Genomic DNA, 16,809 nt, shown 5'->3' with positions numbered 1-16,809 from the left:
CCACCACTGGGAACAGATGAGCCGGAACCTTGCTGGTAAGTCACAGTCACATGGTGATACACAGATTAATGGAGATGGGCTAGTTTAGGATGGAAGACCTAACCAATAAGAAACTAGAGTTAACAGGCCAAGCAGTGATTTAATTAATACAAAAACAAAAACCCCAACAAAACAAAAGGGGTGCTGTTCTGTTGCTTAGGATAAGGCAGCTGTTTAGCTTGAAATGCTTTGGTAAGACAGGGCATAAAAGTGAGAGATGGGGGTCTAATACTTTCATATCTGGGTTCCTCTTGACACTGTGTTATTAGCTGTATTTCTCCCTCTTCTTCTCACTGCCCCTCTGTGCCTGGTGTGTGCAGATGGGCACTGGGCAGTGAGGAAAGTGTGTGCTTCCACTTGACTATACAAGGGAGGGTGGGCCTCTGGCTGAGTATTCTATATGTAATATTACCCAAGCCTTTGAATTTATGTATTATGATTAATATTTACTTACATAATGTATTATATTATTATTGCCACTATTGTTATCATTTCTAGTTTCCTGCTTGCCATTCTTGGGTCCCAGGGTCTTCAAATCCCATTCCATTCTAGAATTTGGTTTCCGTGGGAGCTGCTCACCCCGACATCCCCTTGGAAAATGATGAGCATTTGGCTTCTCCCTTACTAGTACACCACTGATCCATCTTCCAAAATCTTGGTCACATTCCTTCCGGCTGCTTCCTCCTCTCTTCTTGAATCTGTTTTTCCATACATCCTCCCGCTCTCACTTTGAGCTGGTGTTTGGAAAGAGAATGAAGACAAATGCATCCGTCAGTGGAGCATTAAGTTTACTTGAAAGCCTCTAAAAAAAGAGATTTTCCTAAAAAGAAGATTTGGTCTTAGAGTCGTTCCCCACTTCAGGTCCTTTAAAGCCTGCTCATAGCTATAAAAGTACTTTAACTTACCAGATAAAACACTTCATGACCACGACTGCCATCTCCTCAGGATTAATCACCGATTATCTACCCGAACCAGGCCAGTAGAGTTGTCTTCACAGGCATTGCTCCTGTTTTATGAGATTGTACCATTCCCATGAGCAGGTTCACAGGCGGATCAACCTCTTCTTAAAATTGGCTTTGTTTCTCAGGTTACCATTTATTTACCTAATTTGGACTAATATAGTGATTTGAATAAGAAATGCCTTCTATAGGCACACACATTTAAACTTTTGGCCCCAGCTGGTAGCATCTGGGGAGGTTGTGAAACCTTTAAGAGGTGGATTCTTGCTGGAGGAAATACAGCATGGCTTATAGCACTATTGATAACAACCCAGACACAGAAATTGGGGTTCAACCTGAAGGTCAGAAAAACCAAATAGTCAGTCACTGGCTCTTACCTCTACCTCAGTCCAAAATGATGATCCTGCCTCCAGGAATCTCAGAATGAGACTGTGTGTGAGAGCTGTCTCCTCCCATCTTATTTTTTTCTCTAAGGCTGGAATTAAAGGTGTGGACCACTACCACCTGGTTTCTATGGTAAACTAGTGTGGCTACTGGGATTAAATGTGTGTGTCATTGTGGATAGTAGGATTAAAGGTGTGTGTCATCACTGTCTGGTTCATAAGGATGATTAGCATGGATATTTTACTCTCTAAACCTCAGGCAAGTTTTATTTATTAAAATACAAATGAAATGTCACTACACATGAAGACTGGGCTATGAGGCCTTGCCCCCCCCTTCTCTCCCCACCCTCTCCTACATGTGATGAAAAAATTGATCTTTCAGCTTCCTACCACCACGCCCACCTACTGTCATGCCTTACCTGCCATGATAGATTCTCCCTTTGGAATTGAAAGCCAAAATAAACTTTCTTCTCTGAGCCACTTCAGATCGAAGCGATTTATCACAGCAACCAAGGGTAATGAATACACCCAGTCAATCCCCTCCCTAAACATTTGGGAACCTGCAAACTCAGATGATGCTGAAGCCATTCTATTGTATGGCACTGAGAAGCAACACACACTTGTCTGTAGATAGAGAGTGAGAAAGACATTTTGATGGTAGCCCTGATTGCCTGATTCTTTTTCATTTCTGAGACTTATTTCTGCCCTTAGCTCTTGAGTCCCTATGTGTCTGTATAATGAATTCCAAGCTTAAAGTAGTTTATTGCACATAGTTAGTCCTCAGTGGATGTTAGCACCCATTATTCACTCGAGCCTACTAAATGATCCTGTTACTTCTAGTTTCCTGAGGACAGCTTCATGTGTCAAGTGCACATATTTTTCCAGCATCTCTTCTGCCTGCGTGGTCTTCCCTCTGCTTTCTTCTCCCTGATGGGTGACTCCTGTGTATATATCAGAACTCAGCTCAAGTAAAATGGAAGACAACAGGTTCAGGGAGAAAAAAAACAGGGGTAATAAAGAGAGTGAATAAATCAGAGTATGGTATCTACACATACGGAAATATTAGAAAAATTTCTTATCCCAGAGGCCCACACAGGATACCCTTCTTGGCTCTCCAGCATCACTGGGCATCCTTTTCTGAGCATTGTTCTAGCACAGCATAATTTGCCAAAATGATTTTTCCTTTTCTGCTAACTCTTCATTTAGAGAGATGAATTCACTTTGGTTTGGTTTCCTTAGTGAATACAGATAAACACTAAGTTTATCAAGAGAACCTACTGTCTGCTTCCAACTGTCAGCGATCTAAGACATAGTTTCCCAAATAATATCCTGATTCTTATTATTCTTTTCTTTACCATAATTAACCCTAGAAATGCATGTTGGCATAACATCTACTTTTGCCCCCTAGTAAACAAGAGCCACCTGTGAGAAGGACAAATCGCCCTTTGATTTTTCCTGGAGAAAGGACTGAGACAAGTGTGACAGAACACAGATCTTCTTCCTGTCTGTCACACTAATTTCTCCGTAAGCAGTTACGGAATATCTGAGGGTTAAAACCGTAGAGTCTTCTGTGAGCATGACCACCATAAGAGAGCAGAAGCATTCCCTGTTTGTCCTCACTGATAGGAGTGTGGTCCTCAGAGTCAGGGAAAAGGACATGGGACAGGAAGATGAGCAGTTAATGCTATGCTCCGGCCACAAGCTTGGTGCTCTTACAGGTGTTTGCTTGGACACTCTCACGAGTCACAAGGTCATGGGGCCTACTCCACACAGTAATGACCCTCAAAGACCCAAGCCTCAATGAGGTCGAGTGACTTGCTGCTATCCAAGTCACTTGATTCACCCACAAGGTAGAATCACAAGGTAACCTGAAACCAAGAAATGCCTCTAAGACCTAGCCTTTCACACAGTTCCACCTGCGTAAAAATGTCCGTTATGGGAGTTTTAGCTGGACGCTGAGAGCATGAGTTATTCGAGGCATTGTTAATGTTAGCTTTCTCAGTTTCCTGTAGTTAACATATATCACTTTTACTGTAAAAGAAAAACACATATTTGTGTGTGTGTGTGTGTGTGTGTGTGTGTGTGTGTGAGAGAGAGAGAGAGAGAGAGAGAGAGAGAGAGAGAAAGAGAGAGAGAGAGAAGCAATTCCCTCACATCAATGGGATTGTGGGATTGCCAGGGGATTTTATTCTTTGAACAACTAAGTGTTAATTATAAGGATCCTTATTTCATATTAATGTGCAGTCGGAGATAGGATTCGGGCAATTTCCCCTAGATTCCCCCTATTATCAATCTAGCTGCCTAGATAGCTTGTCTCTTAGCACAGGTAAGAGTTGTCTGTGCTCCCAATCTTGTGTTCTCAAAGCCCCCCTGGAGCTTCCATGTGAGCACCTGTGCCATGTTTAGGGAGCCTCCCATCTTTTTGAGGTTACAGTTTTCTCATCTGCAAATGGGGGTCAAGCCCTCACTTGGAAGCTGAGGGAGAACTGGATGAGTTGGTTATAGGCCATATAGGTTATAGGTCAAGGCTGTGACTTCCTACAGTCAGGGTAGAGAAGTGCCAGCTCTGGAGTGTAAGCAGGAACCTTCTCCCTGCAGGCCAATCTCCATTCTGCTACATGCCATGTAGCCCTAGACAAACCCTTTACCTCCTGTGTCTCAGTTTCCTTATCTGCAAACTGGAGATATATGGCCACACAACCAGTGTGAGGCCGAAAGGGATGAATGGAAAGAAGGGCTCAGATTACTGATCCCTTATTTCCTGGGACTGGAAGAGGGGGTGCTGGCGTCCGTTTCTGTGGCTTTTGTAATGGGAAATCAGAACCTGTATTTCACTGAACTGAAAGATGCCACATAGCCACTAAATAAGTAAGTGCATCAATTCCTAGCGACATCGTTCAGAAAAAGACAGCCTTCTCCAAAGCCAAGCCAGAGACTGAACAGATGCCATGCCTTCCCCATTAAGACATTCAAAGGTTGATCACTTCCATTCTAAAACTTTCTGACAGACTGATTTGGAGTTTCTGTTAGTCGTGTAGTAAGGATGAAGGGAGAGTTCCTTTGTATGAATAGAGCTGACCAGGTGTACACCTCGCCCAGCTGCCAAAGAAAGGCACAATGGGATCTCCTTATCAACTTTTGCCGAGGCAGAAGGGGATGCGTAGACTCAAAATGCTGTCAGCGATCAAACACCGGAGAAATGGAACCAAGTACTTCATTACAGCAGACGGTCCGGGAGAGTTGTGAATCCTGTTTTTAAAATGCTGAACGACAGGATGACAAGGGGGTAGAGTCTGGGAGGGTGCAGTGGAGGGTGCAGTGGAGGGTGCACTGCGGATTGTGGGGTGGTTCGGTTCCAGTTAGTATAGTCACCCAGGCTTCTCTGAAGGAATAGCATTTGAGTGGGGCCCTGAATAAGGTGAAAACCTGTTTGTTTGACAGGGAGGAGCCAGCAAGTCATGATGCCAAAGTGGGCTTAGAGTTTTGAGTGAAGCCTGACCTCACTGACAACATAAGAGTGTCGTGTTAGACAGTAGAGAAGCCATAATGCGTGAAGATGGTAAATGACCACAGTGTTTGTCAGTGGAAGCATACCACTTGACGTATTCAAGTGTTGCTGAGCTACCTCATGGACGACGGCAATGGGGTTCGGTTTGGCACTTAGTGGGGAGCAAATGACGAGTAGAATTTGTCTCATGTTGTACGGGAGCACACTTGGAAAGCACTGAGTTCTTTGTTACTAAGAGTGTGACAATAAAAACCGGATGTCACTCGTGGTGGTGGGGTTCTAGCTAAGGGGCTGGAAAAGTTGACCAAGGATCCTGAACTCTTTCAAGTTGTCTCTAGCTCACAGAATCTGAGCCTGGGGGGCGGGGAGGGGAGCAGGTTCTGAAACAACAGGGAGGAAATGTCTGAGGAGGAGACCCACGTGACTTCTTTGGTGTCCTGGTTGTCATTGTTACCCACGCTGGCCAGCTCCAGCTTCCCCGTGTGCAAGGTCTCTCAAGAGCTGTGGGGATTTCTGTTTAAACACCACAGCTGAAGCCTGGTCTAGTTAGTGACTTATTTGCATGTCAAATTAGGGTTCAAAGAAATGCAAATACGCAAGCTTATTTGCTCAGATAAATTTGCTTTAGTAACCTGGAGGAAACAGTAGGGTCTAAAACACTCAAACCGAAATTAATGAGGCCACAGTGGCCTGATGACTTTTCCTTCCTCCCACCTTTCACCTTCTCTCTCCCTATTGCAATTCCCGGGCACTCAGCAAACACTGCAGGTTCCCGCTGTGTGGAAGTCATAGTGAAAAGCGGTAAACAGAGCTGGCAAAACCAGCACCTTTGCTCCGTGCAGAAACGGGCAGGAAAAAAAAAAAGCAAAGTTCTTGGTGGATACAAGTACGAATGGTGAGCACGCAACCGAGCGAAACATTAGTGTCACCTACCCTGCATCTGACCATAGGACTTTGGAACTAAAGGTGACTTTTGATTGCCTGGGAAAACCAGAGAAGTAACTCATCACACTGGCTTCCTCCGTGACACCATCTCCCCTGCCTTTGGCACAGGCTCTGAGCTCCTGGAGTAATAGCCCTTCTCACCCACCTTGTTAGTACCACAGCATGCCATTAGGTAGGGATCTCAGTCACCACACTCTGTGTGTGTGTGTGTGTGTGTATGTGTGTGTGTGTGTGTGTGTGTCTGAGCTGAGCTGAGCTGAGCTGGGGGTAGCATTTCCCCAGTATACCCAAGGTGGTATGGGTAGTGATCTGGTGAAAAAAAAAAAAAGGTCTTCAGTGAGCAAGACTGGAGGCTAGAAAGTAGAAGTCAGCTGGTCTTCACAGCAGTGTGACCTGTCCAGGGTGGCACTTGATAAGCGAACTGCCTGGAAAGAACAGTGGGGGAGATTGTAAGAAGAGGAGGCTCTGCGAGAAACACCGAGAACTCTGGCGAGGAGTGTGAACCTCATTCCCCAGGAACTTGGCAGCCGGCCCTTAGAAGTTTTCCAGCATTCAGATGACAAGATCAGAGTAATATGGCTCCATTGTTCTCTGCTTGTCACTGTGGAAGCTGTGGCTGTCACTGGGGATTAAAGGATCATGGAGTGAAAGGTCGGCTTTAGGGAAGTTGAAATGACAGTTGACTTGTGGGGTGTGAATATGCGTCCCGTACTTGTGAGGTGGGGGACACCTGCCTTATATCTTTGTTATATCTTCTATATAAATTTCCCCTCCTTTTTGTGAGTAACGTGCCCTATCCTCCCCCCGCCCCTTTAAAGAAACTTAGGTTTTGAAATTATCTTCCGGCTCAAGTCTAACATCATTTGGATTTAAAAAATAGCTTTAATTTTTTAACCTCATGAATCCCCATGTCTGGCTTCAAGTGTTCCTTTATTTCTCTTCCTCCTTTATTTCTCTTCCGTGTGTCTCACCAGCCTCCAGCCCACACAGTATAAACTGCAGTTCTTAAATGCATGTATTAGCTGTGTGGGTTTTTCCATCTTATAGTCTTGATAGAGTAGACAGACTCCATGTCAGTAAGATATATTTGTATTGCATTGATTTATTTATTCTGTGTGTGTGTCCCTATGTGTGTATGTCTCTCTTGTGTATGTGTGTTTGTGTGTGTGCGTCTGTCTATCTGTCTGGCTATCTCTCTCTCTCTCTGCATATGTATCTGTGTGTCTCTGTGTATGGCTGTATCTCTCTCTCTCTCTCTCTCTCTCTCTCTCTCTCTCTCTGTGTGTGTGTGTGTGTGTGTGTGTGTGTGTGCTGTGTAGTTGTGGTTGGGTATATGCAGTGGAAGTCAAAAACAACTTGTATAACTCAGTGGGTCATAGGGATCAAACACAAGTTGTCAGGCTTGGCCTCAAGTACTTTTAGAGAAGGTGAGCTAAGTGAAATATCTTATACACTCAGCTCTAACCCCTAGCACGTGCTTACAGAACATGGCGTGCTGTGCTGAGTAAAGCCCTAATGGATGGTTGGCTGATTAGAAGGACAGTGGGAATGGAAGGAAAGAAAGATTTCTGGTTTAAAAACAATCTATTGTAAGGAAGCCAGACTCATCATTTCAGGAACCATGGAGATATACTGAACTCCATGAGAAATACCATGAAGGTGGGGATCATGTCCTCCTGATCACTTCTGCATCTCAGAGCCTTTAGTTCAAAGTCTCCTACAGACCCCTGCACATCAGCTGAAGGCAAAAAGCAAAAGAACAAAGAATTGTGGTCAGTCACCTCTTTCATCTGTGTTTGTGTGGCATGGCATCCTGGGGCAAGAATTCCCAACAGCCAAGAAGCTGAGTATCCAGTTCTCTGGGACTTCTAGAAGAAGGTGACTACGCTTAGTGTTAGGACACACACACACACACACACACACACACACACACACACACCGATGACTGAGATTACTTTTAAGGTTCTGTTGGTACAAATAACTTCCTTCCAATTGTACACAGTTCTCTGGGGTTTGATCACTAACCATATCTCTGGCTCCAAGCAGGGGAGTAGGACCGCGATGGGGCCCGCACTGCGGTATCATTTCCTCCCTGCAGTATTTCTCGGGAATGCTAAGCCACCTCTTTCAATCACTGTCAAGTTGTTGTTCCCACTGTAAATAAAACACGAGGTAATGGATATTTTAATTACCCCAACTTATCAATCGCACATGCATATTTCAAAATGTTGCTTGTTACAAATATATACAAATTAGTTTATGAAGGGAAAACTAAGCTATGCTGCCCTTAAAGTGCAATACAGATCTCTATTGTAGTAGATAGTATCACGTTAGATGGAGAAAAACCAAAAAGTGAAGGCAGGTGTGGGGGCTGAGGTTTGAGGCTTTTGGGCCTCACTGAGAAGGTGACATTGGACAAGGACATGAAAGGAGGATGAAGGGGAATGTGCAGGATTTAGGGAAAGGGCTAGTCAGGAAAAGGAAACAGCCTGTATAAAAGGTCTGGACCACAGGCTACCTAAGGGCTATGAATATCAAAGGGGAACACACAGGAAGCCTAAGTCCTCCATGGACAATAGGAGTGCAAACTAAAAAGGCTGAACTTTACCATCAGTACACCAGTGCTGGTTACATTGCTATGACTGGTAAGCCTGTGAACCTCAATTTTCTCCTCTATAAAGTGGGAACACCAATTTTTTCTGTCAGGAGCAAAGGAGGGAGGCTATATAATATAAGCCTAACATGGAAATGGCGGACAGAGTCCTAATCCATGGTGGTCTTGCAGAAATGGTGGCATTGCCTGGATCCATGCCGGCGTTGCAGAAATGGCAGACAACCAGTCACTGGTGGCACATGCCTTTAATCCCAGCACTCGGGAGGCAGAGGCAGGCAGATCTCTATGAGTTTAGGCCACGCTGGTCTACAAGAGTTAGTGCCAGAGTGCCAGGAAAGGCTCCAAAACTACACTACACAGAGAAACCCTGTCTTGAAAAACCAAAAAAAAAGAAAGAAAGAAGGAAAGAAAGAAAGGAAGGAAGGAAGGAAGGAAGGAAGGAAGGAAGGAAGGAAGAGAGAGAGAAAGAAAGAAAGAAAGAAAGAAAGAAAGAAAGAAAGAAAGAAAGAAAGAAAGAAAGAAAGAAAGAAAAGAAATGGCAGAGAATACCCTAAGCCATCTAATCCATGCTGGCCTAGCAGAAATGGTGGACACCGCCCTGATCCATGCTGGCCTTGAAGTTCTTCCCAGAATGTCCCTATTGAGAGCTCCAGTCTATAGAAATGGGTCACAGCCCAACAGACAGAAGTCTGAAGATTCCATTGTCTCCTGATGTCCGCCCTAATGATGTGCCCCTCAGCTCTGCACCCCGCATCTCAGTTACCTTCCTGTTTGCTTCCAACAGTCCCTAGTGAATGCTGGGGTCCGGGAGAGGCTTCCAGCATGACTGTGCCACTGGCTGCCAAATAGAGACCAACTTGAGCTTTTGCAAACAAACAAAGCAAAACAGTTTCCAAGATGTAGGCCTTTTGTTTGTGTGAGCAGGGACATGAGCAAACACCGGCATGTTTCAGTTCTTAAGCAGCTTCTGGAGTCATTGCTGGCACTGCCTCCCCTAATTACATAATGTCTGCCTTTTTTGGCAGTGACCTTAGCATTGTCTTTAGCACGAAAAACATCAAGTCTGGGACTCTACAACCTATCTTATCCTTGTTAGCTAATTCACGTGCCTATTTCTTTCCATTGTTCTTTTCCTGGTTGTTGGAAAATACTTTTTAGCTGAGTGATAAAGTGTTTAGGTAAGCTTGTGGGTGGCACATTTACTTGTTTCATGGAATTTCTTCATCACCAATTTTGAATCTAGGAGGGACTAAGCCCTGGTGGTAGAAGAGCTACATAAATATCCCTGGCCTTCCGGAAAGTTGGGAGAGGCAGACACATAAGATACAGCTCCATCCTAAAGCTCACACATCTTACAATTACAGCTGGATTTGAATCCCAACTTGCACCTTATTTTGTGACCCTGGCCATGTTATTTAAAGCCCCAAAAGCTGGCTATAAAACAGGACGTAACATCTAACTGCTGGGTACTTAAGTTGAGTTAGCCAATTTTTAAAAAATACTTGACACTGTACATAGCATAAAGCACACATTAAAATATCAACAATTTAGACTGGAGAGATGGCTCAGTGGTTTTTGTTATGCCCGGATCATAGAGTCTCCCCAAATCCAACTAGAAGATGGAGTCCTGTATGTAAAAGCAGAGAGCCTTTCTTACACAAGTTTGAAACTCGGACTCTCTGTGTATCCAAAGTGTTGGAATAATTTGAGAGCCTAGAGCTCTGATGGGGTTGGGTTTTTAATAGCAAAGGTGAGGGTGAGGGATTTCTAAGGTTCAGGACCCCTGATTGGCTGACATTTGTCTAGGGATGTCCTGGTGATAAGTGGTGAGTGTGTGCTGGCAGGTGGTCCTATCTACAATGATTGGAACGTTAGGAATTTCCTTTGGATGGTCTGTTCCTGGGCAGTGCCAGCTTATGGCTGTTCCTGTTCCTGGAACCTGGTGCTGCCTGCTATGGCCGCTGTGTGGCCTTGGCCCCATTATGTGTGGCCAGGCTGCCATGGGTCCCACAGTTTTGAACATTTATGGCGCTTGCAAAGGAGCTGGGGTTCCTAGCATTCATATGATGATTCATAATACCCCTAAGTCCAGTTCCAGAGAAACTGATCCTTCTTCTAACCTACGTGGGCACCAGGCATGAACATGGTATGCAAACATATATGCAGACAAAACACCCATGAGTGAAATTTTTAAAAATCATTTATAAAAATTAACTGCTATTATTATTAATCATAGAATACTACAGGTGAATGACCAATTTCTGGGACAGAACACCATGAAATTTCTACAGAGGTAGGATCCATGCACACATGAGCTTTACCAAATGGTCAAGGAGAAGGGAGACACTCCAAACACAAAGGATAAAAGAGTAGAGATGGAGGGGAGAGGGGGGAGTCCATTTACCAAATATATATTGAATTTCTACTAAATGCTAAACATTATACTATGTTTTAGGGAAGAGGATGAATATAATAAGGTTACCCACCATAAATTCCGAAAACTAAACAAGAAAATTAATAACAAAGGAAAATTTATTGAAATTGTGTCTGTGACAGAAATGGAGTGATTTAAAATGGAGCAACTACGCAGTTCTGCTGGTGGCATTATTTTTTATATATTTCGTCACATTTATTTATTCTTCTCTCAAATCATACAAAACATCCCAACCATAACCTCACCTCCTCCCAGCATTTCCCCACCTACCCTTTTCCCCAGAACCACTGCTCCTCCATTTTCCTTCAGAAAAGAGTAGGCAGGCCTCTTTGTAATAAAAACCAAACTTGGTATAACAATATGCAATAAGGCATACACCCTCATATGAAGACTGGACAGGGCAGCCCAGTGGGAGGGAAAAGTCCCCACAAGCAGGCAAAAGAGCCAGAGACAACCCCACTTCTATTGTCAGGAGTCCAGTAAAATTCCAAAGCTAAGAACTACAACATATATGCAGAATATATATATATACACAGCCCCATGCAGGCTCTATGGTTACTGGTTTAGTCTCTGTGAGCCCCTGTGAGCCCTGCTTAGTTGATTCTGTGGACCGTGTTCTTGTGGTATCCTTGACCTCTCTGGCTCCTACAATCCCTCCTCCCCTGCTTGTGCAGAGTTCCCTAAGCTCTCCCTAATGTTTGACTCTGGGTCCCTGTATCTGCTCTGTCAGTTGCTGGAGGAAACATCTCAGAAGATGATCGATGGGGGCACCGATTCCATGACTATAGCACGATATTATTAGGAATCATTTCATTGACTTTAATTTTTCTGCCAGTTGGGTTTGGTTCGATCCTTGGTCTCTGAAGCATCCAACTTCTCAATCCTAGCCATCCAGGCAGCATTGACTCTAGGCTCTCCCTCTCACGGCGTGGGCCCCAGGTTAGGACAGTCATTGGTTGGTTACTTCCACAAGCTCTGTGCCACCATTGCTCCAGCACATCATGCAAGCGAGGCGGGTTGTGGATTATAGATTTTGTTGCTGTGTTGGTGTCCCGGTCCCATCTCTGGGAGCCTACCCTGGCACAGAGGATGACGGATTCGAGCTCCGGGTCCTCCATTACTAGGAGTCTTCACTAGGACCAACCTCACACAGTGGCATTATTTTATGTAAAGTATTTATGAGTTGCCTTTCTGAAGAAAGGAGGATTGAACAGAATGAGATTAGACAAGCATTGAGGAAGGCGGCCATGACTGACTTTGGAATTCTTCTGGGAGAGAAAACGAGACAGGAGAGGCATTCTGTGGATTTGGCAACAAGGAAGGCACAAAGCGGTGTAGAGAGAAGCATCTTGGGATGGTTTCAAGCTGTGAGTGGAAACTGCAGTGTGCCTATCTGGCCTTATGTTGAAAATTTTGAGGCTAAATACACATTATTGCCACTGTGGCTCCGAAGGTAGGTATCTGAATGTCTATCTCTTTATATTTGTGTTCTTTTTTACTTCTGCTATTAAAAAAAAACCATGAAGTAAGAGTGTAGAGACCAAAGACATTGAGCTGAAAGACTTGTGGCAATGTGGAGCATTGCCTCGGTAGTGGATGAGGCATCAAAACAGTTTCTGTTTCTATAAATTGGGAGAAATGAGAGCAGTGTCATGGATGACTGAGTATCTCAAAAGAAAAGGGGATGCGTAAAGAAATGGAATCCTTGACAAGTAAAAAGGGGGTACCCAGAAGATAGGTGGTCGGGCTTGCCTTTGAGGGGCCTAGGAAACCCACACACATGAAAAGGAAGGAAAAGAAAGGTTCATAGGCACAGGCAGCGGGGAAGGAAGTAATTGCGTGAAAAATTATCAACTGCACAGTGTCTTCTCCCTCCAGGAGAGCATGAGCTGAGGTCCTCAGCGAACAGGGTGGGGGGATAAGCGATGGGGGGAGGGATGGTGAGGACACAGACCAACAGAAGTATCAACTGTCAACTCCAGAAGCTGCAGAGTTCGGTCCTGAAAGCCATGAGCCCAACTGGGGCCTGAGGTTTCTGACTCCAGATCTAGGGTGGCTTCTCTGGAACCACACTCTTCTCCGTCGTCTCAGGGTGTCACAGAGGTCCTTTGACGGCACCGATCAAATGCAGAGGAGGTGGAACCCTGTTTAAGAAGACAGATGGAGGAAAGCAAGAGTTACCAAGCCTTTGTTTGTAGGTTGGACTGCGTGCCAGGTGCTTCATCCACACTATCCTGTAATGAGATTTTAGCAACGAGGTGAGGGAATTTGTCAAAGAGTCTGAATAATCTTTTCACAGTTACTTGGTATATGGATGCATATGTATGTTTGTGTGCATGTGCATGTATGTGTTTGCACATGTGCATACATGCTTGTTGCATGTATGCTAGATATGTACACTCATGTGTTTTATATGTCTGCCTTCGTATGTAAATACACACAAATACCCGTATCCACATTTATACTCTGATGATATTCTATCACTTACTCAAGGAATGTACAATCTGTTAATCTAGACAGGAAGATAAATTTGATATAAAAAGAGACAGAAAACCTCAGAGCCTGAGAGCCAAGTCCAGCATGCTGCCTGATTGGTGTTATTGTAAATAAAGTTCCAGTGGACCACAGGCAGGCCTATTTGTTTCAGGGTTGTCAGCTTTTCTATTACAAGAGCCACAGAGTCAAAGAATACATCAAGGAAACAGCAACTCTTGCATTCCCTCTGGCCACATCCATTCCTTCCTCCAATAAGTATATTTTAGCATCTTCTCTTCATTAAGCATTATCCTGGCTGCTCAGGATACAAGGACAAATGTCATATTCAGGTATTTCCGCACTCATAGGACCTAATTTTGCAAAGGAGTAAGCGTTGTGCTACGGAGTTAGAGGAAGTCATACTTCAGTGATGCTGAAGCGCTGGTGGAAGGTTTGCGGAAAACTTCAGAAATCGGAAGCAATGCAAAGTGTTCTGCAGGTTGTGATGAGGGCAGGACAGAGGACCTGACTGCAAACAACAGGTTTCAAAGTGGCACCCTCGGTCTCTTCACAGAGTCTCCCAAGAACTTATTAGGAATACACCTTCATAGGCATTGCTTATTCATGCTTCTTTCTAAGATCAGTAGTGTTTGCTTTTACTCTAGGTCTCTGGACTATCTACTCCCTGGGTCTTGGTTACCCAAGCACTATTGAGTATGAACTCCTTCTTTCAGAGTGAGCTTTAAGTCAAATCAGACATTGGTTAGCTACTCCCACAAATTCCATGCCACAGCTGCTCTAGAATGTTCTTGGGATTCTGAGGACTCTTTTCCCCCTTGTTCGGTTGCTATGCTCAACTTCTATATGAAAGTCTTTGCTTGCCTTATCTTACATTATTTTATTTTGTCAGGCTTGGTTTTAGTCCCTTGGAGGCCTGTGCTTTTGTAATGAGAGACAGAAAGGGAGTGGATCTGGAGAGGAAGGGGGGAGGGGGAGAAGGGAGGAGCTGGGAGAAGCGGAGGGAGGGGAAACTATAATCAAGATATATTGTATGAGGAAAGAATCTGTTTTAAATAAAAGAAATAAAAATACATATTCATGGACCAGTCTGCACCTGCTGTTTCCTACTCTCAGGGCTAGGACTCAGGACTCACACAGTGACCACTTCCTCAGGTGCTTTATATACTTACTAGATCTTTGACTTACTGTGGTAGAAGTCCACTGATGTCCAATTCACGGAGGGGGTACACTGGTACCTGGAAGTGGATGGGGCATCCTCATAGGGAAGGGAGAAAGGAAAGGAAGTGAAAAGCTTCCTAACACTTAGGACAACTTAGAAAATTCATCACAACAACATAGATTTATCTGGACACATGTGGGAACTAGTGGTGGTATTACGGCAAGTGTGATGATCCAGTTACCTTATAAAGAAGCCCAACCTCAGAGAAGATCCCAATGCATCTGGGGAACAGGATAGTTCTGAATGCACGGTGAAGAGAAAATCAGACTCCACTCACAACCCAGCCCCACACCCTCCCTTCCTAGTGAAGACTGTTGGAGTCTAATAAAGACCTCCTAATAAAGACTATTAAGCATTCCCACCTATTTCTGATTACGTGATCTCTAATTATGCCATTTGGGGTAGAAACAGAATATGTATTGAGGTGATGACAAAGCCTGACAAAATTAACAGAATACATAACTGGGTGATGTTAAGTGGCCAGAAATAGCTTCTGGAAAGTAGGGCATTATCTTCAATGTCAGAAGAAGGGTGAATATGTCCATGAGAGCGGGAGAGACTGACATAGGCAGAGATGGCATGTCCATCCCTACAGAAATGAGCTAACGGACTTGGCTGGTATAGCAAATCCATGGAGTGTGGTAATGGGTAGTAAGCTTGGGAAGGCTGTTTAGGGCCAGATGGTGAAGGGCCCTGAATGCCAGGCTAAGGACTTTGGCATTTATTCTGGAGACAGTAAGGAGCCATGTAAGATTTTTTTTTTATCAGTGGGATTATCTGACTAAAGCTTCACTTTAGGGAAATAAAACCAGTAGAGGAATGGACGATGGTAGCAGAAGACAGAGACTGTAGACAGAAGACAGATTTCTCTTTGGGCTGCCAGCTCACAAAAAAAATTGACACAGAGACTTCTTATTAATTATTGAAGCTCAGCCTATAGCTTAGACTTCTCCTACTAGCTCTTATAGCTTAAATTAACCCATTTATATTAATCTACATTTTGCCCCATAGCTTTTTACCTCTCTTCCATCTTGCACCTCCTGTTTCCTCTCTGCATCCTCCGGTGCTTCTCCCAGGCCTAGGTTAATCATCCCTTCTTTCCCTTCTTCTCTCTCTACCTAGAAGTCCCACCTAACTTTCCCTGCCTAGCTATTGTCCATTCAACTCTTTATTAAACCAATCAGAAGGAGCCTTGGCAAAGACGCATCTTCACAGTGTACAAACAGATTATCCCACAACAAGAGACTGGAGGTAAGGAGAGTCAATAGGAAATCATTGGGAAGATCGTGAGAAATAACGAAGGCTTGGGTGGTGGAAGCAATGGTCCAGAAGAGAGAGGGGAGTTTGAGAGAAGAGGAAATCTGCAGAAACTAGCCTTTGACTAGAGAAAGGGGGCTTAGAGGATCAGCCCAAGATGATGCTGGCATTTTCTACCTGGGTAGCCAGGGAAGCATCAGAGTGATGTAAAGGGACTGAGAAAATGGGGATGGGTATGTGGGAGGTGCTGTGGAGTCTGGTTTAGGCCAGCTCAGCAGGTGGTTACAATGGAAGATCTGTGGGGAGAACAGTGATGGGAAAACAGACCTGCCGAGTTTGCCCTCTCTTCTAGATTCCTTTCATGGCTGTGATTTAAAAACCCATGACCAAGAGCAAATAGCTCTGTATTTAGTCTTACAAGTCAAAGTTCATCACTGAGGGAAGAGGGACTTGGCTGAAACTGAGACAGAAACCATAGAGAAACATAGTTCCCGCCTCATTCACAGGTCAGTGCTTCCTTGTACAGTACAGGACCAGCTGCACAGAGAACAGCACCACCCACAATGGACTGTACCATACTACACCAGTGAGCAATCAGGGCGATCAAGCACAGACATGTCCAGAGACCAGTGTGATCTGGGAAATCTCTCACCTGAGATATCTTTCTAGGCTGTTTCAATTGGCAGTCGAAGTTCATTAAGCCAAAGGCAAAAAAACATGACCACTGATGATACCTAACATGGTAATTCAGATGGGTTTATTCTTTCTCACACACAACACACACACACATGTCAGACTCTTTCTCAGTGTATATATGCTGGGAACAAAACCTTGAGCTGAACGTGTGTGTGGAGACTTGGCTAGTTCACTTTACTACATGAAGAAAGATTTATGCTAAAATATCTAGAAGGCTGGGGCAACATTAACATCTACTGAGAAAACGTCATAGGTCTAC

The 16,809-nt window shown here is 44.3% G+C and overlaps 1 protein-coding gene across 3 annotated transcripts in view; it reads left to right on the top strand.

Moving 5' to 3' along the window:
* Window positions 1-16,809, top strand: part of Dab1 (DAB adaptor protein 1) — a 1,122,840-nt gene that overhangs the window by 647,249 nt on the left and 458,782 nt on the right. The gene's annotated exons all lie outside the window — the stretch shown is intronic.

The sequence above is a fragment of the Myodes glareolus genome, chromosome 3 (genome assembly GCF_982192425.1).
Source record: "Myodes glareolus chromosome 3, mMyoGla1.1, whole genome shotgun sequence".
NCBI classification, from domain to species: Eukaryota; Metazoa; Chordata; class Mammalia; order Rodentia; family Cricetidae; genus Myodes; species Myodes glareolus.
Note: the sequence above shows the minus strand (reverse complement) of the source record. Positions and strands in the feature narration are given on the sequence as shown.